At 38.1% G+C, this 24,192-nt stretch overlaps 1 protein-coding gene and 1 long non-coding RNA gene across 17 annotated transcripts in view; both read right to left on the minus strand.

The window, feature by feature from the left end:
• The window catches only part of KDM6A (lysine demethylase 6A), a 156,555-nt gene that overhangs the window by 126,619 nt on the left and 5,744 nt on the right, over window positions 1-24,192 (minus strand). The window lies entirely within an intron of this gene.
• On the minus strand, window positions 3,062-10,961 carry LOC115603898. Its single transcript, XR_003990034.1, has 3 exons — window positions 8,479-10,961; window positions 4,796-4,807; window positions 3,062-3,072 (listed from the first exon to the last, which is right to left on the minus strand). It is a non-coding gene; the product is annotated as an uncharacterized LOC115603898 (long non-coding RNA).

The raw sequence follows: 24,192 nt of genomic DNA on the forward strand, positions 1-24,192 counted from the left end.
AGATCAGCTTTAGGATGCAACACCCCCACCCCTCACTTCTTTTAAATCCAGTAAGATATACTTAGAAATACAGATATGCATGTATATGCAGACACACCTACACTACACAGGAAATTAAATTCTAAACTATCAGTAAACTGAATGCTTTCTATTGTCCCTGAAAATATTTCATAACCAGAAGCCTCAGGAGACTCTGACAAATTTTGTATGGAATTTCATCATTCCAAATACTGCATAGTTATTCTTTACTATAAGAAAAAAATACAGAAAAACCAAAAAAACCACACTTTTTTTTTTTTTTTTTACATAGCAGTAGATTTTTTCATAAGCATTGAAATGTCTGGGTTTTTATCTGAGAATATAGGAACATTTTTTGTTATTTTCTATAATTCTATAATTTTATATAATTCTATTTGAAGTAGAATTTACAGCACCTTAATTTAGCAATTGTTTTAGAGTTAATGAATAGCTTACCACACACTAAATTTGACTACTAAACCTGATTTTATTCTAGCAATTCTAAACTATACAAACATAGATCACAGCTGATGTTCTATGTACAGTTCACTTCATACTTCAGAACATTTAGACAGTTAACATTGATAAGTAAACTTATCTTTTTTAAGTGTTAAACCACTTGTAATTAGGAAGCTACAAATTTTCATATAGATTTTAGGAAGATCACAGATCAAATATTTATTTACCCATTTCATTGTGTAAATAACTTTGGAAATACATAAAAAATCAACATATAGAGAAGGAAAAAAAAAAAGCCAATTAAAGCCAGGTCTGCACTAATAACTGCCTATTTTAGCTAAGAAAAAACTCCAAACTTTAAATCTGAGTATAATTTATGCAAAGATCTCCTGATCCACACACAAGTCTTTCAAAATGTAACATTGACTATCGGCTACCACGCATAAAGATGACAATGTAGCAATGTATAAAGAAGCTCGGAAAAAAAGTATTAAATAGAGAACAATATACATAAATACAAAAATGTCTACAAAGACTGACAAAAAAAGTATCTCTTCTTGAAAATACTCAGTTTCAGAATAAATAAACTGATTTTCTGTGCTGCTGTTTAAATACAAGGTGATACAGAAAAGTAACTATTATCAAATATTAAAAAACTATCATCAATTGCTCTGCTCTGCTAAACCTGCAGTCTAAACTTCAGTTCTAAAGGGGTTCAAGCACCAGAGGTGGCCTGTTTTCAGATATAAATATTGTTGGTAGCTTAGTCTGAAAATATAAGGAAAAGAAGATTTATTTGAGAAGAATGGAGATAAAAATGGGTCAGGAGCTGTTTATAAAGAAAGTATAAGAGTTAATGCTAATAGTGTAGGAAGTACAGTTTTCAGGACCACAGAAGACATAAAATTGGTAACAGTACATTAAGACACAAAGGATTAAAAAAAAAAAAAAAAATCTAAATGGAAGGAACCTGGTTTCAAATACCGAAATACCACTATTTAAAAAAGAAACTCAGAATGCTGATATTTCTGAAGTTAGCATAACCAGTATACCAGGAAGGGTGCCCCACAAAGATTTTCCATCACATTTTCAAAATCTCACATAGAGGTATCACTCCACATATCATGTTCCTTTTTCCACTGTCATTCACACATATCCCTCTTGTAGCTGATTATGTTTAGATTATGGGAATTTCACTCACATATAAAAGTGATCAATACTGGAACATAACCAAACGCAAACCAGCTTGCATAGAAAAATGTTCTGGAGAAGAACTTTATGCCCAGTAAACACCTTAAAAAGCACCACAATAATTCCCATCAAGAGCTGCAGCTCTTCTCTGCTAATGCCTAACACCCAGCGCCACCCCTGACCTTTCCCACCTCATGTGGCAGTCTGAACGAAGTTAAAAAAATGCCATGGGCAAATAAAAGGAATGAAGTCCTCTGGATTCAGTCACACAACTGATGATCAGTACCACTTCTGAATGGAAGAACTGGTGTGCATCATTCCAGGAAAGAAATAATGCCCACTTGTGCTATGTAGCAATAACAGGTGGGGGAGGTACACCCATACACATTTCAGAATTGGTAACTCATGTACCACAAAGTGCAAGTCAAAATTATTTTAGCTACTAGTGTGCATGTACATCGTAATATGCACTACAGTGACAATACACTCAAACACTGCTCAAGAACTCTCCAATGGAGTCTTCTGATAAGTAACATTTTGTCCTGAATTTTCACAGGCAGTACATGGTAAAGAATCCTGTGGCTGCAGGGTAAATAGCCATGCAGGTTGTCAACACAGGCTGTTTTCATTAACATTCCCCTGGAGCTGGACAGAAGACCTCCTTCTTAATTAATGCTTCCCAAGCCCTATCAAATTTGCATCCAATATAGGGATGGACAAACACAAAGTGGAAAAACGCATCTATCAAGCTTAACGCCAATTCACCATGTATCTCTACGTATTTTCAGGAATACTACTGAACGTGAAAACAGAGCCTGCTTCAAAGGACACAACTCCTCGTAAGTATAGCATGTCAGAAGACAATTCTATTATCGGTGGAGAGAGGGGATATAAGAGAGAGAAGGGATGCACAACAAATTCACCAAGAAGCATTAATACCATCTAATAAGGACATTCATCTGCAATACTAAAGACCAGGATTGAGGGCTTTGCCTAATTTGAAATAAGGATTTAAATTTGAGATCTCCATACTCATAGCAAGTGCCTTAAATATTCGACTTCGGAGTCAACCTCACTTTTAAGCCAAAAGTCACCATGATGATTCACAGCTGGACAGAGGCAGAATGACAGAGACCAAGCTTCCACCTATACTAGGAGAACTCAGTTCCACCAATCCTTTGCCCTTGCACAAATACAGTACGACCCTATGTAGACACGGTGGATTTTGTGATTTAAAACAAACAACTGGGTAAAGAAGAATGCAACCCATTAGAGGAAGGCACTGAGTTTGGGGCCACAGCATCATCTGTCTTAGTTGAACACTAACAAACACAGCCTGAATTACAAGTTCTTCTCAATTCCACCATGCTGCAATTTCTTCCAACAGAAGGATTTGCAAATACTCTTTTCTACCATGCCATGCTGGAAGAGGTACAATATCTCCTTCTGTTGGGCCTAACTTTCAGTTATCACATACTCTGACTACTTAATGCACAATACTCCAATACTGGTGGACAACAAGCCACCAATTCAAACCATACATAGAACAATGCTCAATAACATGGCCTGCTACAACCAGTCACACCTAACTTTGTGTGTAACTCTCAAAAAAAAAAAGAAAAAAAAAAAATCAAACCATTAAAGTTGAATTAGATTTCAATTTTAACAGCACAGCTTGAAAATGCTGAAATAACTGAAAATCAAAAAATAGCATCCTCATCTTCAAACCAGATTAACTATAGAATTTTATGAATTTATCACAAAGCTGCCTCAAGAATGAGTCACTACACTTTAGGAAAAGCAATAAACATCCCCAACATACCTATGTCCAAAGAACAATCCCCTAAACCAGCAACAGTTTTCAGATTAAAAAAAAAGGCACACTGCTGATTACATTTGCCAACCCCAAACTTCACAGAATAGCTAATGACCATTTTATTCTTCAAAAAGGGAAAAAAAAAAAACCACAAAAACACACCCAAAAAAAAAACCCCAAAAACCAACAAACAAAAAAAAAACAAACAACAAAAAAAACATTTATCTAGAGACAAAAAAAAAAAAAAAAAAAATCATGCAATATAAGTGGAATTCCACTGCACGGAAACCAAATCTTTAACCTAGCATTTATGTTATGTTGCATCCCTAACTACCTTTCAGAGTGACTACATCAGTATCTCTAAGCACCAAAACTATGACTTGTCTCTCAGAACCAGAGAGAAAATCCAAAACTCTTTAAACAATCAAACTGTTAGAAAGCATTTTGTAAACCCGCTGAGGTGCAAACTCCCCCACCAGAGATTCGAAATGGGACAAGTATTCCAAAAGAACAGATGTACAGTATGGCATTTAACATCCGAAGTTCAAAGGCTACTGGCACCACTCATAAACTAGCATGTCTATGTGATTTGTATGCTGAAAACCTTTGAAGATCTCCTCATGACAGATAAATGTAGGGTTTGTATTTTAAATGAAATGATAGACATATCTGAATGATATGCATTTCAGACTTCTGTTCAGAAGCTTTTATTTTTGATGAACGTGCTGTACTCCAAAGGATTCACTCCGCAGAAGATACAGTGTTTTTCAAGTTAAGCATCTTACTCAGGCCTTCAGGTGAAGGATCAATTCCTACATTCTTTACAGTGGCAGACATGCAAAACCTTACCAAAGAACTTCAGCAGTTTCACAGTCAATATAGTTTCCAAAATGCAACCAACTTGAGGCTGCAAAAGTGCACTGAAAGTGACCCAGGGCACAGTGACTGAAGAGTTTTCATTAAAGTTCCTCAACACTAAAAAGTTGATTGTCTTCCTTCTTAAGGTTTTGTATGAATATGGCATAACGCTGCCTCCCATTTCAATGTAACTAATATAATCTATCTTTGCTTGAAAGCTAAATTTACTTTCAAAATACTCAATGGCCTGATCATGGAAGATCTTTAAACTGCCAGAATACACCAGCGTGAGAACTGCAGTCAACAAGAACACTTTTCAATGCAAGAAAAGCTTACTTCCACAGCAGACTGTTTTGGGTTTGCTTTTTTTTTCAAGTACTGGTCCCAAAGAGTAAAACTAGTCATTATTAGAAGTATGTCACCATCACAGGGTATATGGATGGGTACACACACTTTTACATTCACCTTCATTAATATAAACAAACAGCCACCATGCACTGTAGAAAAATCCCTGTCAAAACAGTATGTCACCATGAACAAGCAATTCCCCCAGAGAGGAAAAAAGGAAAATGGCAAAACAAACAAACAAAAAAAATAATCTACAAACCAAGCATGACAGAGTCAGACATTGAATAAAGTTCCACAGAACACATTGGCTACAACCACAGAAGTGGCAAATAAAAGCTCAGACAAAAGAGAGAGCAAAAGGGAATGCGTCAGTGAGAGATGAAACCTTCATCAGGGGGAATGGTAGAGAATGAAAAAACCCTGAACAACAAACAGCACCCTCTTCACTGCACTACTGTTTCACCCCTACTCCATCTACAGCACAACAGTGTCCCCATTATTACTCACCCAATACATAGCATCTCCACATAATAATTACTTCAATCATGCCAGTCACAGAATCACAGAACGGTTGAGGTTGAGAAGGGACCACCGGAGGGCATCTAATCCAACCATCCTGCCCAAGCACCTAGAGCACATTGCTCAGGATTGTGTTCCAGAGGCTGTTGGGTTATCTCCAGGAAAGGAGACTCCATAACCTCTCTGGACAACCTATCCAATGCTCAGTCACCCCCACAGTAAAGAATTTCTTCCTCATCTTCAGGCAGAATTTCCTGTGTTTTTGTTTATGCCCACTGTCTCTCATCCCATTGCCCGGCACCACCAAAAGGAGTCTGGCCCCATCCTCTTGACACCCTCCCTTAAGATACTTACATGCATTGATCAGATCCCCCCTGAGCCTTCTCTTCTCCAGGCTGAACAGGTCCAGCTCCCTCAGCCCTTCCTCATAGGAGAGATGCTCCAGACCCTTAAGCATTCTCATAGCCCTTCACTGGACTTGTTCCAGGAGCTCCATGTCCCTTTTGCATCAGGGAGCCCAGAACTGGACACAATGCTCCAGGTGAGGCCTCACCAGGGCAGAGCAGAGAGGGAGGATCATCTCCCTCAACCTGCTGGCAATACCCTTCCTAACACAGCCTGGGATACCCCTGGCCTTCTTGGCTACAAGGGCATGTTACTGGATCACTGCAGTCACTGAGAACAAGTGATTAGCCCTCTGTAGAGAATGTCTGGGGAGAATGAAAAAATACAAAGGTGATAGAGTTTAAGAACATTTAAAAGTGCATCAAATTTAAGGCATTTTCAAGTAATCATAAAATGCAAATGGTCACATGCAAGTCAGTCCCAAATGTCAATCTTCTTAATCGCTTTATTTTAAAGTGTCAGTTGCAGTACAAAAGGTTCATTTTCGTAGCTTTCTGCAGGAACAGATTTATTTATATCCAAAAAAGGCAAACCCCATCATTCTAGACCACCTGTGGCCTGTCCCATGCAAGCAACAGGAAGTGTGTAAGCTTTATGCTTAAGCTTGGAAACACGAATAACAACACTTGCATGTGCAAGGAGATTATTTATGTTGTCTTGAGGCCAGAGAAGGAAAAGTGGCATCTCATGAAGTGCATGTGGCTTACAGGATAAAAACTAGCGACATCTGTGCTGCTGTACAGCACAGAATGGCTGTAACTGCTTTTAACCTCTGGGCCAATTAGCACCAAATAGCTGCAGGAGAACAAGCACCCCCAGCCAGTACATTCAGGGCCAGGCAGCAATGACAGAGAGGAGGAAGAGGGGCTTCCTCTCTTATCTGTTGTTCCTTCCTCTCCACATGCTGAGCAGGTGGAAGAGCTCCTTAAGTGGAGTCTTTGACAGCTCAAGACAGGAAGGCTCAGACTTGCAGAAAAATTAGAACCAGGAGGCATGCAAGTAAGCCAAGCAAGGAGCCCTAGAATCAGTGAGAAGGGAGAGCACATTTGAAGTATTACAAGTGGTGGGCATAAAATTTGAAATTTTTGTTACTCTATTTGCAGGCTAGTGGAACATACCACACAGACCTTACATAATTTATGCTAAGAAGAAAAAAATACAGTATACTGAAAATATGCTTGAAACTTTATTTTGCTTTAACTTGAAAAACTGAAGTCTTTGTGGAATATTAAAATAAAGTCTGCAGCTCTTTTTAGTTTTACTTCCATGCCTCTCCAGATGTAAAGACTTGGCTGTTAACTTCATGCTAGTCCCTCTCACACCCAGGCAGCCTAAAAGGAGCAGAATCTCAACTCCACTCTCCTTACTGCCGTAATGCTTAACGGTGCAGTTATGCCACACAACGTGCAGCAGACCTAAATTTGTTAAAGTTTATTCCTTCTGTGTAGTAATGGAATGAGATTTGAGACTGGACCACAGTCCCCTGCACTTGTTTCACATACAGTTCAACATGTTTCCGTTTTTCCTGAGTCAGACCAAGCTTTACCTAAAATCCATTTTCACAGTTATTTAATAGTGTCCAAGAAGCACAAAATTAAACATAAAAGGTGAACTGCTTTAATATTAAGTACACTTATTGGTCATAGCCTGTCATTATCTCCATAATTTGCAGTGATATGGTATTGCCCTTTGGACTGAATTTACAGTATTATTTTAGGTCTATCAACTACAAATGAGGTGAGGACATTAATACTTGAAAATACACCTATCAGCATGCCACAGATGGATTTTTCAAAGGTAATCTAGGAGGCATGTAGCAATAAAACATTATACAGCTATCTAAGATCCAGAACTCTGCAACGGGCTTCTTAAAACTATTCAAAAAAACCTCAAGTACAACAATTATTGGATTATGAAGTAACAAACCAAGATGAGTATATGCTGCTAATGCAAGATGAAAAATAGCATACACAATTCTGAAGTTCAGCAGAGGATAAATTTCCAACAAAGATAAAATAAGATGACCACAACAAGTCAGACCAATATTCAGTCTAGTGCAGCATCGTGTCTTCGTATTTACTTCAACACCACATTCACCAAAACAGCAACAATAAAAGATTAGCACAGCTTTTACATGAACTCACATTCTAGAAACAGAAGCAAAAGAAAAAGGTTAGAATATAACAATATTTTTTTTCTAATACTTTCCCAGTCTGCGGTAATTTAAGTTTAGGAACCTCCTGGGCACAAGTGGTACTGCTGTTCTTAACAGCTATTAACGGATTTTCTTTCCATTAATTTGCCCACCACTGTTCAAAACTATGTTCACTCATTTAACACTACTTGGCAGCAAGCAGTTCCAAAGATTAACTGCAAGAAATCATCTTCCATTTATTCTGAATTTGCTTCCTGGAAGTTTCAGTTGATGCTCCCAAGCTCTTGCAGTAGAAGAGACAGGGAACAACCTGTTCTAAAAGCAGAAGTATTAATACCATCTCAGCAGATTTCATCTACCGCGTTCTATATATTTTCTCTGTGTTCAGAAATTACAAACTTAAGAAGAGAACTGCAGGGATAAGAGCAAAAAGGAGTGTCTAGTGCAAAAGGAAGTCAAAACAGCTGAAATTACTTGGCTTAGCAAACCAAAAGCTAATATGATTGTTTTCTGCAAGTATCAACAGCACAAATACCAGGGAAAGAGAAGAGCCATTTCAGCCTAACAATAATGTTGACAAACAAACAAATGTATATAAATTTAGACTTAAAATTAAAAAAAATCTGAAGAATCAGAAAATAAGGATCTTGCACAGCATTTAAATGGAAACAGTAGACACAAAAGGGCACTTTTAAGTACCCTTTATGACAAAATTACATGTACCTATGTAACTGTGCCATATAACCACCTGCAACATGAAGGGACAGGCTTCAAAAACAGCTGGAATCTCTCAGGTAAACCTATTGTATTATTTTGTGTTCTCTCCGAAAGTCTCTGCACAGGATTTCTGAAAGGAATTTCTAGCTGAGTGCGACAGACCAATTCCAATTACTTCCTATAAAGAGTTAAATTGTGAAACAAAGGGATTATGCCCTTGAGGCACTTCTGGATAAAAGTATTTGGGAAAGCTCTGGTAAAAGATTGAACTTCTTAACATTTTAAACTACTGCATCCCTGCTGTCCAGACAGGAGGCAAATACATTGTCTGTAAGTGGAGAGTGTAACTACAGACCCAAAACCCGCAGACAATATTTGATATCTGGCCAGCTTCGACAACCTAAAACATGTAGGATTCACTGCTTGGACTTTCTCTAGAGAATCATAATTTTAAATCGTAATTAATGAAGGAATGCAATTTTTTAGCAGATATATTTAATTTATTAAGAACCAAGCCCACCTATTATGGTCTTTCAGATTATATTTTGGCTTTAATTTCAGCATTACTCTCAACAAGACAAGTACTAACATTGCAGGTACGTCAGTATTACCTAACATAACAACTGAACCTTCCTGTCCTCATACAAACTAGTTTCCCTCTACACAAAGGCAAAAGCTTTCCAAAACTCACTTGTGAAGTATTTTTCTCCTAAATTTGAAAAGTTTTAGTTCAGCAACTCCCCAGAAAAGTAAAATGAAAAGAGTAAGAATATTCACAAAAAGTCAGCAGCATTACACATTCTGTGGTATACTTTCAAAACTTCATGTAGAAAATTCATAGAATCACAGAATGGTTTGGACCGGAAGGGACCTTAAAGATCATGTAGTTCCAACCCCCTGCCATGGGGCATCCCAACTTCTCTGGGCCTCTGGGCAACCTGTGCCAATGCCTCACCACCCTCACAATAAAGAATTAAAATAGTTTTGAAGAAGAAAAGAAAAAGGGGGCGGGGAGGGGGAAGGCTATCCATAACTTGTTCCAGAACACTTAAAGAGGTAACAAACACAACGACAACAAAAAACCACACACACCCCCCATCAAACACTAACATAAATAAAAGACTGTATATCACTTTTTACATGATTTTCAATATCACATGCCCAACATGTATTGCCACCCACAGCATACAAAAAGAATGAACAGCTCTCCGACCTCAAAAGCTATCAATACTATGCTACAAGAAAAACTGGCGTTCGAGAATCATGGCAGTTACACTGGAAACAGTATCTTATGAACTGTTATAATGTTAAGATACTATGTCAAGTTCTCCAAAGCAGTACCTTCCAAGGAATTGTTCCCAGCATTTTTTTCTTCCAAAGATGTTCCTTGCACCTACATTCACATAGGTAGAAGCATTCAATTTGCCTTTTGCTGCATCATTTATCTAGTTAGTAGGCTTCTAACTCAGACTTAGTCTTTTTTTCCGTAACACATAAAAACAGCCAGTGCCACCTATTGCTCTTAAATGTTCTTAGTTCTAATTAAGCCAATGAATGCCAATTTTTCTCACCAAAACAGAAACGTTACCAACAAGATCAAAAGCAAATGACAAAAAAAGAAACAGATCCAGCAAAATGCAACATTACGGTGGGAGTCTGCTGACATTTCTGTTCAGGACTCAAGAATCAAATAACTAACTTACTACCTGTTCTCATCAACCCAAGTCTAAATCTGGCACGGTATTTCAAAATTTGAAAAGTGCCATTTTCAGAATTGCTGTCCTAATGCTACTACTTGCTTTCACTGTTAAAAAGCTATCATTATCTAACGCTATAGCTGTATGCCCTTAGTGAAAGCTATGGATAGTGATATCACAATTTTTATACAGTTTATCTGAAAACGTAATATACCCTTTAAATAGAAACTGTAGCTCTAGGTTGGTGAAACAGGTTTTCAGAGTGACATGCCAAGTGTAAAAACACTAAGTGAAAATACCTTTGTCAATAAATTTTAACACATTGTTTATTAGCAAGTAGAATCTTGTGTGAGGCCTTCCAGAAGGCTTAGAGCATCTTAAATAACATCCTGAAAAAATGAAATACATGTAACCACAGTTCTGTCCACAAAGATCTGACAACAGTCACTGGGAAGCACCTGCTAGTACTCCAGCTGCAAAAGGGGTAGCTGTACTCTACAATCAAGGTATTAAGCTAAACGGTATGAATTGTTATGTTAGCAGTGATGCAATGCAGAAAGACTTTCTCTTGAGAAATGTTGTGAGCCTGAACGCTAACAGGATCAAATGAAAGAACACTTCTGTGCCTAAAGAAAGCCACTATGATTTATTTAGCACTGCCTTGTACAGGCAGGAGGAAGGCTCAGGGACACCTAAGCCACCACAACCATCAGCAGTTGCACAAGACAAGCATGACGTGCAAATCTCAAAGTTGGCAAAGAGAGGCAGATCATCGGGTATGGGGAAAAAAAAACCCAACCAAGTTTAGAAAAAAGCAAAGCTGTGTCTTCCTGGAAAGCAGCCTAAGAACTGATCCATAGGAATGCCACAGGCAGCTCCACACTTCAGCTGCAGACAGAGGCAAATGAGCACATGTACATTACAGACCTGAAAAGAAGGAGTGTCACCCATGGAAGTCAAAGTTAAAATTATGTCTATAGGCACCACAGTTTCATCCCTGGTTTTAAAAGTCTTGCTAGACCAGTCTGAAAGGACACAAGATACCACAGAACAAAGCTCACTGTGCAAACCAAAATTTTGTCCCATTAACTTTGAAACTGCACAGGAGAGAAAGGACAAAAGAAATAATCCTTTCTCTTACTACAACAATCTGAGTAGTTGTATTCCTGGGGGACTGCATACAGCAAAGCCATCACTAGTGAAAGGATACTGTGCAATTCTCAAATATCCTTCTCTGCTCCACGACGTTATGCGCCAGATGTAACTAACTAGTCAGTCTGTATCCCACATACAGGTTTGCAGGTGAGGTAAATACCACGTACTGCTCTGCTACAAGACTGTAAGGTGTACTTCTTAACCCAAGTTTACCACTGCAAGCCTTCCCCATCCTGTGGTCTGCTTTCCTTCACCTACTATATATCCTGATGAAAGCAAAATCTTTCATATTTCAGAGGCCTATATTTAGAGTTCACAACTAACGGGAACATTTATGTCCAGAATGTGGACTACTTCTCAAAATTCTGGGAGATCATCTGTCAACTGGTTACAGTAGTTTTAAACATGTGAGACAAGATAAGCGTTTAACTTCCTAATTATGTGGCCCAAGCTATATGATACCTCCAACACTGCTGCATACCTGGGCTGTCTTCTCTACCTTGTTGAGACACCTCCAGAAACACTATTTGACTACTACTCTTTCCTGTGTTAGAAATCTTCCCATCACTCACAGTCTGCTGTTAGCTACCTGCCCTTTCTACCCTCCTCCCATTCCAATCACACACTTTTTGTTATTTTTAATTTGAGAAAGTAAATGTAAAACTACTTCTCCAAGGCCTACACCTGTTACATATGGCAAAGTCTCACAGGACAGTTAAATACAGTTCACTGAAAGTTCTGGGTAATTATCTACAAAGCTTTTGTGGTGGTTCAGGTATATGCTTACAGGGTATGAGGGCTCAACATGTCATTCACTGAGAATACAGAACACAACTCAAACATCACACTAGTCAAAAACTGAAGGCTTACTGCATATTGCCCGCATAAAAGTAGATGATATTAAATCAAAGACACTTTCTCACAGATAACACAGGCTACGCGCATAGAAATAAACCACTAAATACTTGCATGATAACATCCAAGAGAAAACTATGGAGGATCATTCTAAAATATGTGTATATTAAAAAGTGCTATTACCACAACTGATTACATTCTTTTGCATATTTATTTGTATATTAGTTGAAAAGCACAGCAGTAGACTTAGGAAAGGTGGAAAATTTAATTAGTAATCCTGAAAATAAACACTGTTCGAAACTAATTTTTCTAAAATTCCCGAGTGTGTCTGCCCCTCACCCACATCCTTTCCTATCACTGCATGCAAACTTATGATGGACACCTCACATATCACAACATTTACATGACAGGAGGTTAGGCGCATGCAGAATTTAAGACAAAGAGAGCTAAAAATCTTGTGGAGGATGGGACACACACATAAAAAAATGAATGGATTAACTTGCTGGAGAGATTAGGAGACCAACATTACACAAGCAATGAAGCTTTAACTGTTTCTAACCAGCCAAAGAAAAGACAACTTATACAGATCTACAGCTTCATACCGACATGTAAGTGCAACTTCACAGGCACTTTTCTGCACCGAATGCCACTTGGCAATGGAAATTTCACCTCTAATTTCAGCTCAAACCTGTGAGCGAGTGCTGTGCAACTGTGTCTCTCAAGAGGTATTCCTTCTCCGAAACAAAGGGAATCTTCCTTTAAATTTGATCCACAAATCTAGAGGTCCAACCAAACGGATAATCAAATGCCAAGATTTTTATGTATGTGAAGAAGAAAACCCAGTATTTCACTTTAAATGTGCATTTCAAGGAGTAATACAACTCACCTTTACACTAAGACCAAAACTTATTCAGAAGTAGCAACATAATTCCCTTACCTGACTCTGGCAGGAGAGGCAGTATCATGGTACCTGCTCTACTCATTTAAAATCTGTTCTTCAATTTCTGAGCAAAATGTGAATTTGTTCTCCTTAAATGAATTACCAATTTAACAAGCCACGTGAAGTTACATAAATGTTGCATCATCTTAGGAGTGTACCTATTGTTTAACAATGTTGTTCTACATTCCATCTAAGTAACACTGATCATTCCTCTTACATTGCAGATTTAAATCACAAATTATATTTTCCAAAGTTTTGTCTAAACCAAATTATAAAACAATGAAAAACATAGTAACTTATAATTAAACTGTAAATTGATACAGCAGTTGCAACAGAGTAGAGAACTTAATAAAAGGTGTATTGTAAGTTATGTAAGGACAAAAAGCAATGGCTTTAAATAAATGTTTCTTTCCTTAAAAGCTGTCACTTCAGAATACTTTTCAACTAGAGAACATTCCATCCTAACCACAAGGTAAATCCTGTACAATCATGGTACAGTACAACATTACAAAGTGTTTCTGGTCATGTGAGTTAAAAAAAATATCAGGATCACACTGACATGGGCTTTAAATTACATTATTTCCAATAGCATTTAAGGCTGATCAGGATTTTTCATTCTTTACAAAACAAGGAAAACACTGAAAGCCAAAATTAATACAAGTAGTAACGCAACAGCACATGAAGGCCCAAGTACAGACAGAATTGCTGTTTTACAAAAATCAGCTCTACCATCTTCTGTCTGCTCAGACATTAGTGAAAGAAAAAAATCATACACCTTGGTTCAACCCTCCAATTAGTTGATTCTGACATTGCTCCTAACGGTGCAATGACACTAACAGAGTAACTTCTGTCAGCATACGCTGTGTAGGGATTGCTGAGTTAGAGAAAATGCAAGCACAGCTATAGCAACAGAGACTATCATCCAACTGAGATCCAAGTGTAAGCATAAACACAGAGGTTATCTGAACTTGATAGTGCACTCATTCTTAAACTCAGGTACCAGTAAGTACAGGTACTCAAAACTACTAGTCCTTTTTGTTATTTTTTTTTAACATAACGAATGTCTCCTTTCCATGTTCTATTGAACTATCCACACTTTTTTCCATTATAATAAAACACACTTTTATAACTGCTCTTCAGTAAATTTGTTTTGAGGTTTTTTAATTTAGAAAATGGAATCACTGGCAAACAAGGTGCTACATGAAACAGGTAACCTGCTTATGAGAATATGAGTTCATTTCAGCAATGACATGACGAAAATCTGGAAACGTTCTTCAATGCTACAGAAAAATCATGAAAATGAAGTCAGTGGAGCAGAAGTGTGTTCATTCTCGTTTCCAGCTGTCTGAAGCCTGACAGACCTAAAGCTAGTCATTAATGAATTGCTTTAAATCAGTTTGTTCCATTTTTGAGTTCTGGTTGTGGAAGTGAGAAAGCCCTAAGGAAAGAGTCATGAAATGACTATTAAAGAAGCTTCACCCTAATCTCATTGCTTAAAAAAATTAAAAATATCAAGAACAAATTTAAATAATCTCTGAATATCAATAAACTTTCTGTAGAAGATCCCCTGCTGCTTGCCTGGACAACCTAAAATACCTTTAATCAGTTGATACAGAAACTGAAGCAAAATAATGAGGCAAAACCTAGAGAGAGCTTAGGAGGGGGCAGGTGATGTTGCTAGGCCTTCTCAAGCAGCACAGAAGTCCTAAGCTGTTCCTCAGTTTCACTGGCACCGCATGTTCCCTGAATCCTGAGAGCTTCTTGCGCAAAATGAGTGCTCTTGCCCATTTTCACTTTCTCAGGAAGGTCACTTCCACCTAGAACTCATAATAAAAATCACTCCTTCCATCATTCTCCACCGAGTAGCAAATACTGGTCTAAAGTGAACGACATAAACGATTCTATTCTTTCAAACTACCAAGGACTTAATTAGCAATTAAAAGTAAGTAGTACAAAAGATTCCTTTCTCAGCATCACCATTGTTCTCAGATTTTTTGGCCACAATGCAAGCAAGCTTGAAGTTTGCAACTGGCATTACAGGAAAACATCCTACCATTCAAAGGCAAAAGCAAGCTGCTACTGAGGAAGAAAATCAACTAATAAAGGAAAATACAACTTAAGATGACAGCATTTTCACTGGCAGGGAACAAATAGATTTTGATATTCCAATTCCAGCTTTTTCCTCATGCAGTTTGTAACACATCTACATTCCCAGATTAACTGAAGACAATCTTCAAGATTAGGCATCACAGTCATATGCAACAATCATGTCCCTGCCACACACAACTGTCTAAGGAATCCTTACACAATCTTCCACAATTCTTCCAACTGTCCCAAATATATCCGCCTCCCCAACAAAAGATTTCCATACTACGATGCTGTGCTGTACATTTGGGGTTTTTTTAACATAACAAATGTCTCCTTTCCAGGTTCTATTCAACCATTCATACTTTTTTCCATTATAATCAAATACACTTTTAAAAGCATCTTGTATTGAAATGACAAAAAAAAAATTCCCACCAAGACAGCAAAGATGGACAGTGTATAACTAATCCCAGAAAACTGTCTAATCAGTTTTTTAACACATGAACTTGTAAGTTAACAGAGCCCTTTTAAGGTTGAAAATGAGACCTTATTCTGTTCATTAGTTAACATGGACTCTGATGGTCTCTGTGATCTCATCTTACTCAGGCAACAAAAACGAACTCTGATACAAACACCTCTAAATCCTCCCCATGTACAACGGGATGAGGCATTAAGGCCATTTCAACCATTAGTTTCCTCCATATAGTGACTACAGTTGAGACAGCCCTCCACCACAAAACCCTTGCTAATTAAATTACATGTGCTCCTATGCTAAAGATCTGCCTGAGGATTTTCATAAAGCCATCAGCAGAGGCTGGCTCAGACATGCATCTCTCATACCATCTAAGGAGCATTTTGTTTTCATATGTAATTTCATTTTTTTTAATCTATTCCTCACCTCTTCAGCAAGGAATAGAGGACTATGTACAGTTCTCATTCAAAATTAGTTGAACTGTTTCTAAGCAGGGGTTCTTTTTCAGAAATTATAAAAAGTAGAAGTTATACTCATCTTTTCCTTTGAAGCAAGAAAGAACAAATACGCAAACATTTCTTCTTAAAAATCAAGGAAAAATACATGTATTTGGTTAAGAAGCAAAACACCCTTAGGCCTAATTTGTTGATCTTTTTAACAGGTTACACTTGAAATCAGATAGTCCTGCAATGAGTTGTAGAATCCCATCTTTGAAAATTTATAGTGTTCAAGTGTTAATGAAATCACAAATTCAAAGGCTCTGCCCTTCCAACCACTGAAACCCAGGAGGGATTAAAAATACTCAGAAACCACGACATTTCTGTGCACCACAGACTAAGAATGCATGAAGTTTTAAGAACCATGGTGTGTATATCTACCTTTAGTTACTGTATTTGTAACATGCCCAGAAGCTCCATTAAAGTTTGTCAACCTATGTACTCTTTATTCTTCCCAGTATCATTCCACTTTTTCTTTCCTATCAGAGATTGTTTATGACATGCTTTATGATGTTATATAATGGCTGTTCTCAATTTTTCTTATCTTTCCACTTTGTCTTACGTGCTTTCTACACTTTTTTGCATTAAACTATACTGTTATTCTCTAGATCAGCATCATTCTCCCTTACACAGACTTTCAATTCCATACTTCAAACTATTTCTTGCCCTTTTAACATACCCACCTACATCTTCCAAACTTGCTCAGCTTTCCTTATCCTTGAAATCTAAAGGCAGCAAAAAAACTACATGAGAACAGACACATGATAGTTCTTGGTCATCATTTTCATCTTGAGGAAAGAGCAGAAGCAGTAGGTTTCTTTAACTCTCCTTAAGGGCTAAGGAGGGAAAAGGGAAGCAGCAGTAGAAGATAAAGACACAGACAACGCAGCCAATGCTTCTGTTAAAGGAGCAGCTTCCTCTACCACGCCTTACTTTTATTTCAGAAATGGGAGAGAGCAGAGGCACTGTTACATTCAGAACTTACAGTGGGTAATTCTTACTAAGCTTTTTCACACCCTTCACAACCCTTCCTCAATTTCATTTATCTTTTTGTTTTGTTTTTTATTTTATTTGTAAATGTTATTTATTTATATTATATTGTAATTTATTTTATTTTGTTCTTGTGTACCTTGTTTTAAAAACCTTTGAGGCAGGGACCAGCACCATCAAGAGCTTAAACGCTACTTTAAGCTACCTGTGGCAGTCGGATGGTATCCAGGAACAAGATTTGAGTAGCTCCTGGAAGTAGCAAATACACTATGATTTTTCCACTGCTGCTTCCTTACCCCCGGTTTTGTCTGCATCCTTACATCACCCATTTAATTCCTTGGTTTCCTACTCTTCCTCACATTTAATTTTGTAAATGTCCTTTTTCAACTTTTTCTCCACTTCTTTCAACTGAAAATATCTTCCTTTTATATTCTGAAAAAACTTCCCAGAAGACTGTTTCATTTCTCCTCTCTCCCAAAATCAAATTTGAGTAGGCATAGGTTCAAACATAATTCATGAAGTACTCAACCTAGATCCATCAGTACCTTCCATTCAGAGCCATGACATAAAACAGCTTCATAAAAAAATACTATTTTCTTCTACGGTCCTTGTGACATATATTCATGACATTCTCCAGTGCTGCACATATGTTCAGATCTGAAACCTGTTCGAAGTCTTCCAGTGACAGATGAACTTTGCAATATATTAGGTCTTCCTTCAGACAAGTAATGAATCTAGGCCACTCCCTCATTCCATCCCTCCTCTCCAAAAAGAAAGACAATCGTGCCAACCTCTGCTTCCAAAATATATGTAACTCCATTCCCGTAAGAAAATAAGGGAACAAACCCTTCTGCTTCAGCAAGAGTTTTATAAATATTCCTTACAGAAACAGCATCACACTAAGTAGGACCCACCCTAGTCTCCCAAATCCATCTCTCTTATAGGACTTGTACAGCCTTTTTTGAGTCTGCTCTACGACCTGTATTCACAGAACCACAGAATCCTAGGTTGGAAGGGACCTCAAGGATCATCTTGAACAACTTTTCAGGGCAAAGCATAACCCAGACTAGATGTCCCAGCACCCTGTCAAGCCGAATCTTAAGGGTCCAATGTTGGGAAATCTACCAACTCCATGGGGAAATTATTCCAATGGCTGATTGTTCTCATGAAAAATCGTAATCTTCTGTCCAACTGGACTGCCCCTGAGAGTAACTTATGCCCATTACCCATATTTTCCATGTGACTCCTTGTAGAAAGGGAGTCTTCATCTTCTTTGTAGCTACTCTTTAAATACTGGAACACAGTGATAAGGTCTCCCTTGAGCCTTCTTTTCTCAAGGCTGAGCAAACCCAGTTCTCTCAGCCTTACCTCATTCGCAGACTTTCCAGTCCTTTAACCATCTTTGTGGCCCTTCTCTGGACCCTCTCCAGCCTGTCCACATCTCTTTTTCTAGAGCGTGGACCAAAACTGAACACAACACTCCAGGTGCAGTCTGACAAGCTTCGAGTAGAGTGGGAGAATGACATCTTTATCTCAGCTGGTGATGCCCTTGATGTAACCCAGCATCCTGCTGCCTTTGTCACAGCTGCACACTGTTCATTCATATTGAGCTTTTTGTCCACCAGAACCCCCAGAATCCTTTCCACAGCACTGCTCGAAACCCCAGCCTGTGCTGGAGTCTTATATTGTTTTCCCAGGTGCAAGACCTTACATTTGTCTCTGTTGAACTCCACAAGGTTCTTGACAGCCCAGTCTTCCAGCCTATCCAGGTCATCCAACAGGGTGGCTCTCCCTTCCAAACTGTCCACTTCCCCATTCAGTTTGGTATAATCTGCAAACTTGGTCAGGGTACACTTGATCCCATCTTCTAGATCACTTATGAAGATACTAAACAGTGCTGAGCCCAGTATCAATCCCTAGGGGACCCCGCTAGTAACAGGCTGCCCATCTGAAAAGGAACTGTTCACCACCACCCTCTGGGTGCAGCCCGTCAGCCATTTCCCCACCCACCGCACAGACCACTCACCTAGACCACAACATGTCAGTTTCTCTAGGAGGAGCATGTGGGAAACCACATCAAAAGCCTTGGAGAAATCCAGGCAGACAATGTCCACTGCTTGTCCCACATCAACCGTGCAGGTTACTTTTGTCGCAGAAGGCGATCAGATTTGTCAAGCACAATGTGCCCTTGGTGAATCTGTGCTGGCTTCTCCCAGTCATGTGCTTCATTTGACTTATAACAGGCCCCAGAAGGATTTCCTCCATAACCTTCCCAGGAACTGAAGTAAGACTGATGGGCTTATAAATTTCCTCCATCCTCCCTTAAGCCCTTCTTATAGATGTGGGCGACATTTGCCTTCTTCCAGTCTTCTGGGACATCCCCCAATGCAGTTTCACAATGACATCAGCCAGCTTTCTTAACACCCTTGGGTGGATATTGTCAGGGCCCATTGATTTGTAGAGGTCAAGCTCCTGTAACAGTTCACATACCAACTCTTCCTTCACTGATGGTGGGTCTACATTTGCATCAACCCGGGTTTTTGATCCCAAGCCCTGGGGCCCAACAGTGCTGGTAAAGACAGAGGTGAAGAAAGTGTTGAGAACCTCTGGAGTTTCAGCCTTGGAGGAGACTAATTCACCTCACCTGCCTAACAGCACACCCATATTTTGCTTCTGTTTCCACTTGTTTACATACTCAAGAAACCCTTTCTTGTAGTTTTTGACATCTCTGGTAAATTTCAATCTGAGCTGAGCTTCTGCTTTTCTAACTGCATCTCTGCTCACCCTGGTAATGTCCTTGTAGTTCTCAAAGGGTATTCAACTGCTTTTTCCATCAATGATATGCTTCTCTTCCTGTTTTGAGCACCAAGAAGCTTGCAGTTTAGCCAAGGAGGTCTCCTGCTCCACCTACTTCTCTTACCTTTAAAGGGGATGAACTGTTTTTGTGCTTCCAGGAGAGCATTCTTGAAAATCTCCCCTCACTTGCTAACTCCTTTATCCTCCATGGAAACTTCCCACAGAATCCCTCCAAATGAGCTCTGAGCGAGCTGAAGTTTCCTCTTCTAAAATCTAAACCCTTTGTCCTAGTAGTAACCTTCAGTATTGCTTATTTAAAACTAATGAGTTTTCCATTCTATACTAGCTTATTATTTATCCAAATCAGATCTCCAGACTGATTCCTCGCATAGGCCCAAAAACGGTTTCACTAGCATATATGAAAAGCAACAGAGAAAGAGAATACTTTGAATTCTGTTACTGAGGGGCAGGGGGGAAGATACATAAACCTAAAGCCTTAACTTCAATTCATTATTCTACTCTAGATTCTCGTGCAAGTTTTCGCATCAGAAGTTAATGAAAACAGCATTTAAATAGAAAGTTAAAATGGCAACTGCAACTGAAGTAACATAATAATATCCCCCCAAAAAGACATATTGGCTCTACTCTAAAAGCTGTTGCACCTTTGACTAATGCTGAAAAGGGTATCCTGAAATTGTTCAGAACTTTTAAACTCTCAAAAGGCAAGCAGAAATTTAATGAAAAACATATTCACAATTCCATCTGCTTTAGACTTCAATAACCAATCTATATTGAGAAGTGAATCATAATCCTCAAACGCTACTGTGAGAAAAAGAAATTACTTAAAGCCATTTTAACAAACAACAACTAATTTAACAACTTACCACGAAGGAAATTCATATGTAGACATACAATGTTCTGGTTGCAATACAGAACACATTTTTAGTCACTCCCTTTACAAAACTATAAATGAGTTCTTAATTCTACATCTTAATTAAACAAGCTTCTTCCATGAACACTACATAGTAAATGCAAGAACCATAAAGGAAGGTATTTTGTCAACAGCTCTGATGGTAATCCATGTGTCCTCTCATACTTTGAAGTGAAAGTATCTGAGAAAGAGTATTTTTCAACTCCCAAACACATTTAAGGGGCTTTTTCTTCATTAAAGCAATTTTTTATTTACATGAGGAATGCTTTCCTATCATTCTGTAGATACAAAGAGCAGCATTCAGGTGTCAAGGATAATACCTGATCCACTTTATAATATTCACAGAGGTTCATCTCAAAACTGCATCATTCAACAATTTTATTAGATCCACAAGCAAACTAACAAATGGCCCATACTGCTTTTGACAGTATCTGTAGAACTAGTCTTGAAAACAGGCCAGTCCTGAAAACAGACTCTCTGCAAAAGAAATTACAGGCACTGCAGCTATTTCTTTAATGTATCTATCTGAAAATCAGAAAAGTACAATAAAATATTTCATTATTTTCTCTTGCTTTTCAGAACTTCCCTGGCCCAACGAACTCAGATCAAACACAGTCCCCCTCCTCATAAAAAATGTTCTGTAAGGTACCAAGATTATCCTCTCAGGTACACCTATATAAATCCTGGCAGCCTTCTGTAGGGCTCCATATAGGACCCTTTAGTTCAATTTCGTCTGGTTTTAACTACAAAGTAGTATTCTGCTAGTGAACAAGGTTCATATTCTTAACATTTGTAACAAAGACAGTCAACTGGTCTCTATGACACCTGAAGTTTAATTAGCATCACTTCAATTTTGAACTGTGAATATACATTACCCAAACGTTATGCTTCAAACACCATAGCTACAGAACCTCACCGAGAAGGGAGGTTAAAACAAAAAGTAACTTATGTGAGCTGCACATGGAAAACACAAGATACGTGTGAAACCGAAGGACTGGGAGTTGTCCTATATCTATATGCCTTCAGAGTGAGCGTAATAATGGCTCAGCTTCTGGAATTATCTCAACCAATACTAAAACCAGACACCCAGCTCAGGTATGTATTCACATCAGACCATCTGCTTAATTCATTTCTGCAGAAGCTAAGGCCTTTACAGCAGTTACTTGTTTTTACACAACTATTTTAGCATTCTCAAACTACAAATACATTTCCTTCCCTTTTAGTCTGTTGAAAATACTGCAGAATCACTCCCATTACCCAAAGATCCTATCAGCTGAGGACCAAGAACAACAATATGTGTTCACTAACCAGAGAGCAACCTGAAGTTTAACTCATGAATCTGTAAGGTTGGAAACCAAAGCTTAACTTCTCCACAGAACATAAGTTTGCCTAATTCTCAGTGGGATAAAGAAAGATGGTAGGCTATGGCTTATAATTCCGGTACTGGAAAGTCTTGTGACAAATGTTAATCAGTATAAAAACCACTTCACAGCTGTAAACATTTTCCTTGACTCTCCTGAATTTTGTCTCATCTTACTAATATAATAAAAACAAATGGTTCTACTCACAGAATTACCCAAGCATGAAACATCTACTCTTTTCTAAAATGGTATAACAAACATATGGTATAGCTTTTAGATGATGCTTTCAACACATACTTCAGATGGTATCAACACTTGCAGATAGTCGTACCTCTATAATTATCAAGTCCACTCAACCCACTACAGTGAACAAACAGCTAGCTATAAAGGCTGGCAAGAGGCAGAGAGCCACACTTTTCACAAGCAGAAAGCACACCTGAACACTGTGTATAGACAGAAGCTTTAGACTGCCTATTTCTTCTTCACATATGGTACCTGAGATTACCTGTATAGACATCTGAAAGCTAGAGTCCATGAGAATCAAAATGCACAAAATGGATCAATGGAAGAATTTCAGTGGTGAAATTATTGGAATGGAACTGAAGGAAAACAATTGTGTCCCATCCTTGCCTCAGGTTTTCTTCACACTTTCAAAAATCAAGTAATTCATCAGAACGTCTATTCCTCAGCTGCTAGAATACAGTAATATTTCTCTCTCTTCCTTCATCCCAAATTGTTGCCTACCTTGTCTGTTTGGTTATTAAATCAGTAGGGCATGAATTACGTTAAGTCTCTGAATATGTATCACTTCAAGAAATGGACCACTTCAGCCTCCAGACTCAACAGACCAGTACTTAGAAGCTACAATATGCAACATTTATTCCATAAGAAACATGAAAAGTTACTATAACAAAGAAAAATCTTACATTGTATTCCCTATTAGTAGCCTCCTGATAGTGACCATAAAGCTTACTGAAATGCAAGTACCAGTAACTACACTTCTACAAAGGCATGCTGTTTGTAGAGATGAGGTCCATCCTTCCCTTTTTATTAACATATTAAAATGACAACTGTAACATTTGTAACTTCATCAATTTCCCTGTTTTCAGGAAGTAGTAACAACACTGCACTTTAAACATAAGAAACATCCAAAACATTCAAGAATGTATGCTTTGAGCAACAAAACCCCACTATTTTAAAGAAATATGCCTTGAACACTAGGTTTGAAAGTATCAAAACATGACAAGTATCTCATACTTAAACACTATTGTGAAATGTCTGGGGGGAGGGGGGGAGAAGATGTTATTAACACCAGACGAAGTAAAAATATTGCAAATTTACAACTAAATCTTTAAGTACCAGGATACATCAGTATCACATAGACTGGAACTGTAATTTCAAAGTACAAACATGGCACAACCATGAACTACAGAATGTGCCATCCATTACACCTTAATTGGATCTTAAATACTCTACCTTATTACCAGGAACTCCAAATTACATACAGAAAAATACTGATCCTAAAAAAAATCTATACGTCAGTCCCAATCATCCAATAAACACACTTAACATTTTTACTGCAAATCTTTCCACTTCTGGACACCTTCAGGAAAGGCTAGAAAAAGTCTGGCCCTTAACATGATTTACAAAATGTTAACCAACTTCTTCTACAGTAACAGACAATATGCTAGACAATAAAAACATAACAAGAAATGAAGAAGGTATTAAAAAGGAAGGGGGGAAAAAAAAAGAAAAACACACATAAAGGAACAGCTCAGATATAAATTTACACAAATTGGAGAGGCTGCCCACTTCCTGGAATGCTTTACAAACCTCTTATGGTACCAATTCCCAGTTTCTCAGTTCCCAGCCCTGCTATTATATAAGGCAAACACTATAATTCTTTTTAAAGCAATATTTCTTTGTT

Source organism: Strigops habroptila, chromosome 2, assembly GCF_004027225.2.
Source record: "Strigops habroptila isolate Jane chromosome 2, bStrHab1.2.pri, whole genome shotgun sequence".
In the NCBI taxonomy this organism is placed as follows: Eukaryota; Metazoa; Chordata; class Aves; order Psittaciformes; family Psittacidae; genus Strigops; species Strigops habroptila.